Raw genomic sequence first — 14,324 nt, 5'->3', positions numbered from 1 at the left:
AACCGGCCAGCGGATTAAAACCGTTTGTGGTAGTACAGATCCAATTTCACCCACCACAAAACTCTTCCAAATCTACTTTACTGAGTCTCCTAAAAAGGTATCCAAGGGGAAGTCAATAACTAGGTAATTTGCAGTAAAATCTATGGTCCGTTTTTTGAAAAAAAGAAAAAAAAGGGAAAAAAAAGACAAACATGGATAGTTAGAAGAGCCGGCGAACGGCTCCAAATATGACATGTCCAACAAACTGGGTTCATATCTGTTGTAGCAGCAGCAGAAAATTTGTTAGTGAAGCAGGAACAATTATGCTAAACTGCCCCCCCCCCCCCCCCCCCCACACACACACACCTTAAGTGAGCAGGGGGATTAGTTGCCCTGTCATCAATTTCACTAAGTAAAGTTCTCTTTAGGCAGACTGATGGGTCTTCGTCATGATGCACAGGTAGTCCAGAGGAACCATTATGAATATAAACATCACAAAGTCTCTGAATGATGTTACACTTTAGAAGACAATTACCACGGCAACCACCTGACTTAAATGGTGCCTTTCAGAATTCTTTAGAATCTCCTTGTGGCTGAAATGGTGTAAAAATCTGTGGTTGCGATCCAGGCTGGATCCCACCTACGAGCGCTGCCATATGGTTTCAGACTGCAACAAACTTTTTGTTGTTTTTCTGTGCCGATATTTATAATCTGCTCGCCCACCATATCCTGCCCCCCCACTGAAACCTTGGCCTGCAGCATGGGGTTTCCATGCCAACTCACACCCCAGGCAGCCACCCTAATTGGCCAGCAGCTATAGCATTATGAGGGAAACACGTTCAAACATTATAGTAGTAATTATAAAAACAAAGTTCGCTTTTTCTTTCTGAAGTCACTTATTTATGATGTGGATTCATGGCTGTTTGCACAAATTCATTTCTTTATCATATTTCTCTCAGGTCTGTTGACAATATGGCATTAACTGGTTATTCACTAATCCATGTGTGTGTGTGTGCATGTGTGTGTGTTGTGTGTGATGGCTGCTGCATCTGCGGCTTTTACAGATCTTCCTTGATTTTGGTGGAAGATTTGTTCTCCACATTTCTCTGCAGCTGCTCGTTCGGTTCCACTTGTTTGACATCAGGAAGTAGACGCAGCCCAAAATATCCAAAAATAAGTTCTGATGCCAATGCATCACATTCTAATGTTTACAATTGAAAGGCTTCTGAGGCCAATCTGACCTGAGGGTGTCTAGGTAGCAGTGTTGATGAGACGCCACCCTCGCGCACGTTGCTCCAGTGTCCCCCCTATACTCTTTCATCATCATCTTCATCCTTATCTTCATCTCCTCCTCATCCTCCTCCTGTCACATCTGTTGCTGCCTCCACTTGATTAAAACCCTTGCCGTAGATTTCAACAGTCCGAAGCGTCAGTTCCAGACTACTGCCATGGAAACCAGGGCGACGTCTGCCTGCCTTCACACAGGAGGCAATTTGAGTCTGGTTGGTAACCAGGTTCAGTGAACAGCAGGTTAAAACTTCCAAGCGTGGGCTGAAAGTGTGAAGTTAAATCCGTCATCGTTGTCAGTGACCTCTGAATGTCAGAGAGACTTTATCATATGAGGCCAAATGATTCCGTGTCTTGTGTTTTGAGAACTTCAATGTTCATGGAAATGACCTGAGATGACAGAGAAGCTACTGCTTGACGGAGGTCAGAGGAGGTTTGTCACCATCTGTGCTGAAAAGGCTCTTCTATAGTGAGAGAGTATGTTAGCTGTATGTATGAGCATAGCTGAGGCTGCTCATGGACTCTGTGGCCCATCTGGACCTTCTCAGATGAAGTTTTGATGGAGGGGGACACTAAATGATCTGTTCTGTCTTTGATCCAGTCCCATCCAAACATGTCTGCTCGCGCTTGATTGGCATCAATCTGTTATAGTCGCTATCTGAAATAATTAAAATGTCTTGATAAAGCTATTAAAATGCAGGTTGTCCTGAAATTGGAGCTTCTCTGAGCTCTATCAGGTTGTCTTTCAGGTAGTTCTGCTCGATAAATCCAGAGGAACCAAGAATTTTACAACGTAGCTGGAGGCTCCATGTGTTTAATCAGCATGTGTGTGTAAATTTGTCCCCTGATCACTCAAACAGCAGTGGGGGTGGAGGGGGGGGAGCAAGTGAGTGAGCTGTGAAATGCTGCATTCTGACGGTCGACTGAATGTCATCCTCAAACCCACCTGGATGCAGAGGCCGGATGATAGCAGGCTAAGCCTCTGGTCCCAGAAGATCAGGACAGAGATGGAGGTATGGCAAAAGGTCGTGGGAGCAGAAAATTTGGAAGAAAAAAGGTCGTTAAGTAGAAGGCAGAAGGATAAAAGGGGCAGAACTGTTCAACTATGGAGCGGATGAAAGCGGGGGAGTGCATCTGAGCCAGCAAGGCGGGGAAGAAAATGAGAAAAATGTGCATTAGAGAAAGAGACTGGAGTTAGCAAGGATAACAGGCAAATGAGAACCACCAAAGTTATTCACTGACTGCCCCCACCTCCCCCCACCCCACCACCTAACAAACATCTCCAGTTGTCTTTTTCTCTGCCTCTCGCCATCCGTTTCTGCCCGTTGTCCACCTCCTCTGTTGTCATCAGCCCAGCAGGAGGTCCAAACATCTGGAGCCGTCCCAGCAAACAGCCAGTCAGGGGTCCTGGTGGGGCTGCTGTGACGGCAGATGTGATGTAAACACAGATACAGACACGCTCGTCTGCAGGGGTATAAATAGAAAATCAGGTTTAGATGAATAAATAAATTTGTTCTGAAGTGCCGCTGGAGTGAAACTAAAGTAAATATATAATACATATTTCTCCTGAAAGTGCTCTTTGTTTCATTTACCTCGCACGTGCAGCCTGTTCTTGTGCATGTACGGGGCCCTGATGCCTTGTCTCTTCTGGCTAAATCTTCTTTTCCCTGAGCCAAACAGCCTGTCAGTGCTTCGACTGGCTCCGTTTATGATTTATCCCCAGCCTCCCTCCCCTTGTCCTTCGCTGTCCAGCCTGTCTTCATTCTCTCGTTCGGCCACTTGATGGATTCTGGCTTCCAGCTCATTCTGTCCGGTGCGGCTCTGGATCAAAACGCAATATTTACCCGTTTATTTTGGAGACAGTCAACTGTTCCTGTCTGCTCTCTCCTGCACAACCATCCATCCAATGTTCCATCATGCAATGTGTCGACTGACAACAGATCTGTGTGGTTTTAAACAAGCTAATTAACCAAAGCGTCTTTGCGCCTTTTGGCCCCTTAAGCTGGAGCCTGTGGTGCATCTGAGCTGTGAGCTCATCCTGTACACCAACATATGAGTGTGAACAGGTGAATTCATGCTTGTAACTTAAAGTGATTGAGAGGTCAAAGGTGACGACCGACCGTTTAGTGATACCAACAGCAGTTCCACAGCATCAAAACCAGTGAAAATGGGCCACTTAGCATCACCCTGACCCTAATCCTGTAGCTCTTAAGTACATCTCTGAGACGTATTTATTATTTTTGTACATGCCTCTTTTATTTATCATTTTCTTGTCCTTCCATCCTCTCCCTCTCTCTCCCACCTCTGTACACTCTCCAGACCACCGTCACTGTGCGGCTGTGCTGCATCCATCATCTGACATTTGTTCTGTCCATTTGCCAAATGGATCCTCCACATTTCCTCCCATGCACTTTGCTCGTGACCGTCTCATCCAACCTTTCTGGGGGTCCAGAGGTTTTGCAATCAGGTTGACGGAAAAGAGCATCAGCTACTTAATTCCTGCGCAAGGATGGCGCCATGGCGGCCTTCGTGGGGTTGGTGTGGATCTGTTCCGTGTTCTTGCCTGATAAGTGCATCAATCAGGTCTTCATCCCTGACTGAGTGCTTCTAGAACCTGATCTTGGGGTCGGATTCAGGGCTGTCACTCTTGGTCCCATTCAACTGGACTCGTCTTAATTAATAAAGTGCAGATAAGATAGAAGAAAAAGTAAAACGTGGATGGAGGACTAAACCCACCAGAACCAACCAGGTCCTCTGTCCTCCCCTCTCACTGTGTGTTCCTTTTATGTAAGAACATTTCCCTGACACATGCTTGTTCTTCTCTTTTCTCCTTCAGCTCTGAGATCTCTCAATTTGGCCTGTGGGGAGTGAAGCGTCTGCTGCAGCCGCATCCTGCAGGAAACAGCGAGACGCTGGGAGCTCTGATCCAGCTGGACCAGGACCAGACCAGGAAGACCGTCTACTAACTCTCCTTTTTCTGAGCTCTGCATTTATCCAGCCTGGGTGCCTATTGTAAAGTAGAGGTGAGTGAACGAAAGCCCTCCATGTTTAAGTGCAGTTCAGCTGTCAGTTTCTGACCCGTGTTCACCACTCGGCCTCTCTAATAAGTCCAGAGCCCGGGGCCAGTTTGACAAGGCAGGCAGTCTGAGCTGATGGCGCAGCCTCTGAAACTCTGCTCAGCACGTGCACTCAGCAGTGCCCAGTGGCATTTTAGAAAGGCAGGTGTATCAAATGAATAATTCTGCCCAGTTTCCATAGCAGCAAATAAGCTGACGTGCTTGGTGTGACTGTGGTTCTGGACGTTCTGTTGGCCTCAGCGTCAGGGCCAGGTAGCAGATTTAATGCATGGAAATGGACAAATATGCTCCGTACGGCTCTCTGTGGTTCCTGAAGCCTCGTTCTCAACAAAATGAAAGTCTAACCCTTGGCTGCTCAGTGACTGGTCACCACATGTTCGATGATCATTTTGGGGTTGAAGCAAATACGGGAAGAAAGTCGGACAAGCCTCCATATTATCCCCTCTGGCTAATCACTGCAGGCCCACTTTTTCCTGTTAGACTGATGTTAATAACTCCTTTAATCGCCTTGATTGACAACATTACCAGTAAATGCTGAGCCACAGCATGAAATGCATTTATTTCAAAGGCGTCTCTGGAGTTTTAGAAGTTTGCCTCTTTGCCGATGCCTCTTTTCAAGGTTACTGGAATTAAAATCTTTCATTGCTGTTACACTCATTAAAGAAGATTAAAACAAGCTCAAAGGGACCATCGTCATTCACACATCATTTTGTCTGTAGAGTTGAAAGGTTACACAAAAATTCTGCTCTAACAGAAGATTTTTACGGTATTAATTTCTATTGGTGTTTTACACTTGTTGCCAGATTTTGTCCTGTTAGAGACCCTTGGGGCTCATCCTCTGGATAATCCACAGATTTGCTTTGATTGGCCTCTTTGTGCTTCGTGGGTTGCTGGATTAAGATTTGCAAGTGTAGAAAAAAGAGTAGATTCCCATTCAGCTGGAGGGAACCTACTGGGGTGTTGATAAGGGCCAAAATCTGATTAAACATACATCTGAGCTGCTCCATCCAGCTTATGTTCACCCATCTGGTGAACTGCACCTTAAAGTCATTACATTCTTCTCTTTTCTCCACCAGTTTGGTGTCATTGTAAAACCAAAACATTGCCAGATTAGCAGAGCATAGAGAGAAAAATGGGCAAGAATGATGTGAAGCTTGATTGAACTGTGTCAAGGGCACCATGTTCATCAAGAGCAGAGTTTAAAAATGATAGATTACAAGCTTTGCCTTTGGTTAGTCAGTCTAGCTTTGGTGCTCAAGTGCTCATTTTGAAAGTAACTTCAGCTCTTTCAGCTATTTTCTTCTTTTATCAACTCTTGAAATTTCCTCTTTTAGCTGTACAAGTGAAATCTTTCTTCATCAAGTGCTGCTTGAGGCTCATTCTCCACGTGGAGAGATGGGTTGGAACATAACGATCCTCTTCCAGTGACCTAAAACAGGAAAATGTTGCTTAGCAACACTGACGCTGCTGTCAATGTTTTCTCCTATTTGAAAAGATTTTAATTTATAATATAAACTGCGATGGTGCCGTGACAGGATGCGATTTATCAGCCTCGGCTTGATGAAAGTATTCTGGGTCATAAGGTCAGCTCCAGTCAAAGGTCCTGCTGGGAAAGGTCCTGCCAGGAAAGGGCCTCTCAGAAATAATTGAGCTTCTGCTCACGCATGTGTGAGCTGCACTGTTGCTGTGCTGTCTTTTTAATATGGCTGCCTGATCCTGATGCAACTTGATTAAACGGCGCCTCCCGCTAAAGGCGGGTGTTAGTTTGCATATCGTTCACCTTGAGGGGCACCATCGATCTACATGAGGTCGTTGGCGGGTCTGCAGACGTGTGCACATGACAGCTAGCGCACCAGTGCACATTGCGTTCTATGTTTGAGGAGGAGTGTGCGCGTGGAGGGCAACAAAGTAATCCCCATGAGTGTGTGCATGCTGGGTGAAGTATAGACCACCTCTTCAAGCAGTCTATATCTTTGCCCATCGCCATGGCAATACGTCAGCCTGACGGCACCCAAGGAACAGCTGAGGGTGCCTGATAAGGCCGTGAGTACGTATGCATTCTCGGAATATTGGCCATCTGAAGGAGCCGCATCCTCCCAGGATTCTGCTACTCCTCCTCTCCTACTTCGTCTGGGTCTGAAGCTCAACATTTAAATTATGTCCCTGTCCTTTTTCTTCTTTTCAATTAAACAAAATCGGACTTGCTGTTTGATTTCCCTCCCCTGAAGCTCTTTAAGCCTAAAAGTGGCTTCCTGATTTATGTGTTTGCAGAAACAGAGTCAGGATTTGACTGTTTGTGGCCAATGAGGGGGCTCGTGAGGCCATTAATCTGTTTCATCCCTCCATCCCACAACCCATCCAATTTCTTCCTGTGCTCCATCCCTCCAGTCAGAGATGCCAGGTTCCACCATCATTGTTCCAACATGTCGGGGGGGTGGGAGCTGTTGAGGGCTGCCAGACCCTCCCCATGATTCTGTTCCCCACTTGTCATGAGCCAAATTTTATCAGGAGGCTCCGCTCCTTTGGCGTCTCTAGCTTCACCTGGGATGTTCTCTTCTTCTCTGGTCCCGTTTGGCAAAGCCCATGTGGATATGTGGGGGGCAGCATGGCTACCTCGCCATCGACACACACATCCTGGGAACCGTTCCACCACGTGGAGTCTCTGCTGGAATGGAAGCTATGCGAAGCAGAGTGAGGGAGAGGGGCGTGCATTAGCCATGCTAATCTCATTAGCGCGGCTGTGATTGAATCCTGTAGGATTCTGCTGCTATTGCCGGGAGAGATGGAGGAGCTTGTGTATTATTAAAGGGTTTGCTCAGAGGAAGACAGGAAATTGATGGAGAGAAAGAGACAAAGGGAGGGCTTAAGATGCAAATATGTGGATGCGATGCAGTAAAGATGAAAATGTCAGCATGCACACTGTTGGAATCTCCCTGGAGACCTGGTGGAGACCTCTACACCTGCAGATGACCTCTGACACAATCAACTCTTTTTCTTCCTCATAGCAAGAAGCTGAGCTCCAGCTGTGGTTTTTAAGATCTTTTTCTTCACTTGTGCTGCCACGATTCTGTTTCTTTAACAGCCTCCCATGGGATCCACAATCTAAGATCTGTTTGTGAAGCTTCGCTAGACGTCGTCCTTTGTGACCATGTCCAAACAAAACCTTAACCTCCTTCCCTTTCCCTTTCCCTTCCTCTTCTAATCCTTCTTCCAACGGCGCGGGCTGCAGGCTCATCAGACTTGTTATTTTTCCTTGCTTTTACCTCCATGCTTTCCATCCATCTTGGAACTTTTCTCTTTCCAGTTTTATCATTTTTTGTTCCACCCTCTAATTTGTTCCCTGTCAGCATCTATCGCTCCTCTGCCTCCCCCAGAGGAATTCCATCTTGTTTAGTTGCTGCTGCTTCAGTGCCTTTCTAACCCTTCAATTCCTAGACTCCTGGTCAAAGCAAGCTGCTATTTTACTGTCGGTGCTGCAACAACAACAGCAGATTGCTTCTGTTTCACTGTCTGCAGGACACAGAACACTAGAAGAAGATAAAAGATGTTTCTGATGAAAACCTAAAACTTTGCCTTCATCAGCTGCAAATTTGCACCTTTCGATTGAAAACTTCTGTTGCTATTATATAAGAATCTTGATATAGACCTTCATCTTGTAGATCTACATGTTGAAGACATTTGTGTTGCAGAACTTTGTGGTGTAGACCATCATTCTGCAGATCTCCTCTCACTTTTCTTCCTGTCAGCTCTACGGTCCTTTTGTGCATCTGTCATCAGAGTCACCTTCTGAGTCTCCTTAATAACAAAAAGGTGACATGTGTCTGGATGTTGGCCCCTGGTGGACTGTTGCCTGGATGTTCACCAGGCCCGTCTCAGAGCTGTTCCACCTGTCATCCCACTGCTCATTTGTCGTCGCCCTTTCATTTCCAGGGTGCTCGAGCTTTTCGTTCGCTCACCACTCCAGGTTGTCTCTTAATTTTATCTTGTTACCCAGGTGACCTCAGGCTGTCAGCTACCTCCTTCTCCATCCCCACATCTGCCTCCTTCTTCTTCTTGTGTTTCCCTCATCGTTCTCTCATCCTGAGTTTTTGAGCTCCACACAGGTTGAACAGAGGCTGGTTTTTTTTACTTTTTTTTGCTCTTATATGAAAATGCAGTTTAATTATTGGTATTTTTAAATGCTGCCATTTTCCATTTGACGTTCACCACGTCTGTTCTGGGGAATAAAGCACAAAGATAATGAGGCTATTACAACCAAGAACGATTAAGGTAATTAAGTAATTATGTTTCACTCCCAATGTTGGTCTACTTACATCAGTCGCCATTTAAAAAAAGGCCTAATTTAGCAACAGTGATATTCTCTTTCATATTTACTGAAGACAGTTTCAGAATTTAAGCTAATTAAATGTATTGAAGCGATTGATGATGTCCTTAATCTTTAACCTTTACAGGAGGAGGAGAAATGACTCAATTAAGGGTTTTTTATGTTCCAAATTCTTGTTGAGTTAAATTTTCATATCAAGGACTTACTTACAAGATGGCTCGTCTTTGTTAAAATAAACAGTCAACTATTTCAGCAGGTTAGTTAGTTTTTAATGCTCTCTGTGTGCTTTTAAAGAGCTGAACACAACTGAGATGTCAGGAAAATAAAACAGTTGAAGAACCTCCAGCGGAGGCTTGAACCAACTTTAGATCTTCTTGTAGAACACAACCTGCCAAATGGTGACAGCAGTTAAATTAGCGGGATTGTTCACCCACAATCGGTGTTAAATCACTGAAGCTTGCAGATAAAAGAGGCCTGTGTGTCTATAGAAGTGCCGCCTTTATCTCTTGTTCAGCCTGACTGAAGCCAAAGTTCTGAGGTCTTTTTTTGCCTGGTTCCGAACACTTTCTCTCGGAAATATCGGCTTCTGTGATGTAACCTTTGCTCTGAGCTTCCACATTTCATTTCACCTCATCTGGCAGGTTTGGAACATTTCTTATACATTTTTTCTTGATTTTATCATTTCATTTCTGTGTTCTGCTCCTGAACAAGGGTCAGTACAATACCTTCTCCTTGTTGCCCTCAGGAGAGAGACAGTCCTTCTATTTGGGCCAGAAAAGACACATGGGGGGCGGTGAAGTGAAGTGAAGTTAGAGTAGCTTTAGCGCGGTTCTGGGAACTTGTGTAGGCTCTCGCTGCAGCACCGCAGGCGAGAACGCCGCATGTGCACGATGACAAGTCACACTTATCACCTCAGCAGAGTCATTAAATAGAGCTGGAGGCTTCGGCACATCTGAGAGGCGGCGGGTGCTGGTGCTGCGTCACGGTCTGGGCGCACTTTGTGTGCGTACATCTGCATCTCTAAATATATCAGACCAGCACCACCTTTCAGTAGAGACGACGTTTAACTTAAAAGCTGGAGAAACCCCTTTGTGTCGATGGCGCAACAGATCTGTTGCTATGAGGATTTATTTCTGAGCAGATCTGTCAATAGCTCAACCTGTTGAGGGGGTCTGAGGGGCTGTGTGGAGAACAGGTGGCAAAACCCAGACAGAGACTTGAGAGCAGATAAAATATTTGTGCTGCTTCTGTGTTGTGTTTCACATTTTGTTAACGAGACCTGGAAAATCGGTGAAAGTGTGCATGAGAAACGGTGCCAGGTTTCTGTGGGGACCTCTGAGATTTGGTGCCCTTTTTTTTCTTGCCTGTTTACGCAATCATGGCAGATCTAAAGCAAAATCAATGAGCTGAAATTGAAAACTTCCAGAGTTAAAGGAAACAATCGGACAACTTTGGGGTTTGAAAAGTCAATTTTGGAACTATTCAAGGATGGAAATTCAGGATCCTATAAATTTTATCCTACCGTAGTTACACAACTATAAAGCGCACCTAAAACACCTAGATTTTCTCAAAAATTGATGGTACGCCTTACAATATGGTGCGCCTTGTGTGTGGACTGAGTTCCAAAATCTGCTGTGTGCCTTTGGTAGGTGCACTACAGTAAACGCTCCGCCCATCGATTAGCGGCACACCTACGCGTAAGGACCCCCTAAAATGGCGCCGGTCAAGCGACACGCGTGTAAGGCTTACTTTAAACTGCAGGCCATCGAATATGGGGCTGAAAATGGCAATCAAGCAGCTGCAAGACATGAGTCCATTGTCAGAAAGTGGAGAAAACAAGAAAGTGAACTGCACCAGTGAGGAAGACGAAGCTGAGTTTCCGCGGGAACAAAGCAAGGTAGCCGGAGCTGGAAGACCGAGTGGAACAGTTGGTTATGGAACAGCGAACAACTGGAAGGGGCGTCTCTACTGTCACCATTCGACAAACGGCCAAAGCGATTGCTGAAGAAATGGACATTGAGCACTTCCAAGGAGGTCCATCTTGGTGTTTTCAGTTTATGAGGCGGCGGCATCTCTCCATACGCGCGACAACTGTTGCGCAGCGGCTGCCAGCGGATTGCCAGGAGAGGGCGGCCATCTTCCGCACCTACTGCCGCGACAAGATAACCGCGCCCAGCCACATCACCAACATGGATGAGATCCATCCATCATGGCAGCGCTGGATAACGGAAGGTGAACAAAGACTATGAGGCAGCGGCGGGCAAGTTATGCCACCATATGCTGGTGGATTGTAGACGCATGGGCTATGATACCGCCTTCATGTATTGTAAGAGCTTTCACAAAAGTCGGCATCAACGCTGAAGCGGAACCGGTCGGTGAGTCGGATTCAGATGATGAAGAAGAGGAATTCGGGATGTTGGACATTGAAATAGCGCAGCTGTTTAATTCAGATACAGAAGATGAAAACTTTGATGGTTTTGTGGCAGAAGAATGAATATTTTGTTCAATAAATGTGTCTAAACTCACTGTTTTACTTCCGTTGTCATTTTTTACCGTATGTTTCAGCATGCGCCTAATAATACGGTGCACCTTATGTATATTTTAAATACAGATATAGCACCCATAACTGAGACTGCGCCTTTTAATACAGTGCGCCTTATGGTCGTGAAAATACGGTATTTACAGTTTCTGTAAAACCCTGAATAGTTTCTCTCCCTATTGGAAAACATCTGGTCAGGAGATCCGTCAACAAATTGCTGCTTCCACATGTGCCCCCAGATTATGTCCACTCTGTCCCCCACAGGCAAACTCATGGAGTTTTAGATAACAGCCCCCTGCAGTCTCTGCAGCCATAGCAGTCTGTGCATGTCTCTGGTCCAGCCTGGACCTTGAGTCCCCTCATGTGTGTTGGAATCTGAAGCACTGATCTCACCGCTGACTGCTTTAGTTCCTGTTACAAACCCTGTTTTACAGGTTTTGCAGCTTAGATGGTGCAAATGTGGCCTCAGCAGCAGAACCTTTTAGCTGTCAGACTGCCACACTGTTTTGTTCAGATTAATCAGAGGGAATGATGATGCTGAATCTCCTTGTTTTTGTTTCTATTGCTGATCTTGCCGACTCGGCAGATATCTGTGCACGTCTGCAGCTTGAGGCTGATGGATGAGCTGGCTCTCACCACCAGGAACTGCCCCCCCATGATTTATTTGACAGGCGTGTTTGGAAACACACATTTTTAGGGTCATATAACTCATTTTGTACATAAAGAAGCTTAGAAACAATTATTCTGCTTTAAAATTCTGTTTTAATGTGGGTTTTATCTTCAACAGTAGCTCAGAGTCCCTAGATGAGCAGATGCATCACTGATCTACAGCTGTTCTTTGTTTTAGTTTCATCCAGAGGAGCATTCCAGTGAAGGAGATGAAGCCTCTCCGGCGTTTTTAATGCTGAGGAGACACGAGTTCTTGTAAAGAGATTAAAAATTAATCACGTCTCATCTTTATTTCTCACGCTATTTTGGATGGGACCTGATTTCACTTTGCCAATAGCCCGTTTTTCCCTTCAATATTTTACAACTCCCAGCTTGCTGATGCAGGAAGAAGTAACACCTCCAAAAGTGTCATGTCAGCACAGACATCACTGTCAGCCGCTCGGCCTCATTTCTGTTAAAACTACAACTAAATGTCCAGAATCAATGGCAAAATGTTGGGATTAGCTTCATTGGCCTACCTCTGGGGAGGGAAGATCAGCCAGCTAGAGCAAACACCAAGTATGGGTCTCGGGGTTCTCTGGCCTTAGAATACAACACGAAAAATTCTGGATTATGGGTGTCTGTGCACGTATGCGTGGACATATGTGCCTCTCTGGGTGCTGAACATGTCTGCCAGGCTGATTTTTGCTGGCTGCAGATGGAGCAGCAGGTGGAGGGTTGGTGTGCCCAATTTTTGAAGTTAAACCAGACTGTGCAAATCACACGTGCGCATAACTGTTGGGAACGTCGGTGTGGTGACGGCATCCACTTTTGATAAGGACAAGGAGGAAGAGCCTCTTGGTTCAGACTCCTACAACCTGCTCATGAGTCTTTTCAACAATGTCTCCTCTCCTCCAGTTCATCGAAGGCAGCCTTCAGTTAAATAAGGCTCTGTGTTTATTAGTTTGTATCTCACCGGAGGCGGAGCCAGGCCCTCCTTTATGGAGCTTGTGCTGCTCCGTTCCGGTAATCACACACATGTTAACTTTATTGGTTACGCTAGATTTCCTTCAGGTATGTCTGACTGTTTGCTTGTGCCTCAATGTTGCAATAAACCTATTTTATTGTCCTGCTGCTGGATGGATGATGGATGGATGGATGGATGGATGGATGGATGGATGGATGGATGGATGGATGGATGGATGGATGGATGGATGGATGGATGGATGGATGGATGTGTGGACAGACACTAGCTGACTTATATATATAAGCTGACTTATATATATAAGCTGACTTGTGTGTGTGTGTGTGTGTATATATTTATTTATTTATTTATTTATATATGTGTGTGTATGTATATGTATATATATATATATATATATATATATATATATATATATATATATATATATAATTTGTGTATTCTGACTCCAAGCATAATAATAAACGCGCAGCACCAGCCTGGAGTTGGCCCAGTCGGTGACCTGCTGACATTTCATCTGATATTGAAGAGCTGCAGGTGTAACAACAAACATTCATAAGTGCTGAAGTATTAACTGGGACTGCACCGTAAAGGCTGGGTCACATGACTTGACTACTTTATTAAATCCTGATGATTGAAAGTGGACCTTTGCGTCCTCCAATGAGAGAGACAGAAATGGTTTTCTTCCTGGCAGCCAAACTCAGGGAACGTAATCAGTTGTGCACTTGCCACATTTGGCACGCACGACTTCACGACTGCAGGCGGTGAAGAGGAGTATCACTTAAGGCCAAAGCTGTTTTTTTTTTCTTTTAGCCTCGAGGTTGAAAAACCCAGAACCTTCGCTGGATTTCTCCCACTTTGACAAGAGGAGAAACAAATGTCTTGAACGTGTGAGTGTGTTTGTGCACGTGCATAGGGAAGGAACAAAGAAAGGAAAGGTAAAAACAAGAAGGAAATGAAACAGAAAATTACATACTTCCTGAATGTGGAGAAAAGGAAAAATGAAGCCTCCAACATGACTTTTTAATGATCCATCGTGAACTCCCGACGGTGTCTCCTCATCACTCTCCCTCCTCTTCATTGTTTCTTTGTCAGATTTCATCAGTTGGTCCTTCCTGCAGCCACTCTGTTGCTTTTAGATTACAGCAGTCCCCAAAGGCCAGCTCCTCTTCCTCTGTTTATCTTCATTATCTTCATTCTCCACCAAAGGGGCTCAAGTCTTCCTCTGTCCTGTCAAAAACCTCAATTTCCTCTCCTCTCCTCTCCTCTCCTCTCCTCTCCTCTCCTCTCCTCTCCTCTCCTCTCCTCTCCTCTCCTCTCCTCTCCTCTCCTCTCCTCTCCTCACTTGTGTGCGTGTGTGTGCATGTGTGTGCGATGAAGATGGGAGCTTCATTAATACTTGTCATTAACAACCATAAGGGCTGAGGCAGCAGGACACCACAGAATGAAATGACACACAGAATGGAAGCTCTCTCTCCATTATTTGTT

General features: G+C 45.3%; 1 protein-coding gene across 1 annotated transcript in view; it reads left to right on the top strand.

The window, feature by feature from the left end:
* Window positions 1–14,324, top strand: part of LOC101074070 (protein phosphatase 1 regulatory subunit 29) — a 102,650-nt gene that overhangs the window by 31,563 nt on the left and 56,763 nt on the right. The window contains exon 2 of the mRNA XM_029851128.1: window positions 4,103–4,289. The gene's annotated coding sequence lies outside the window, so the exon portion shown is untranslated. The remainder of the gene's footprint in view (window positions 1–4,102; window positions 4,290–14,324) is intronic.

Source organism: Takifugu rubripes, chromosome 17, assembly GCF_901000725.2.
Source record: "Takifugu rubripes chromosome 17, fTakRub1.2, whole genome shotgun sequence".
Classification (NCBI taxonomy): domain Eukaryota; kingdom Metazoa; phylum Chordata; class Actinopteri; order Tetraodontiformes; family Tetraodontidae; genus Takifugu; species Takifugu rubripes.
The sequence above is the reverse complement of the archived record's forward strand: the minus strand, read 5'-3'. Positions and strand labels throughout refer to the sequence as shown.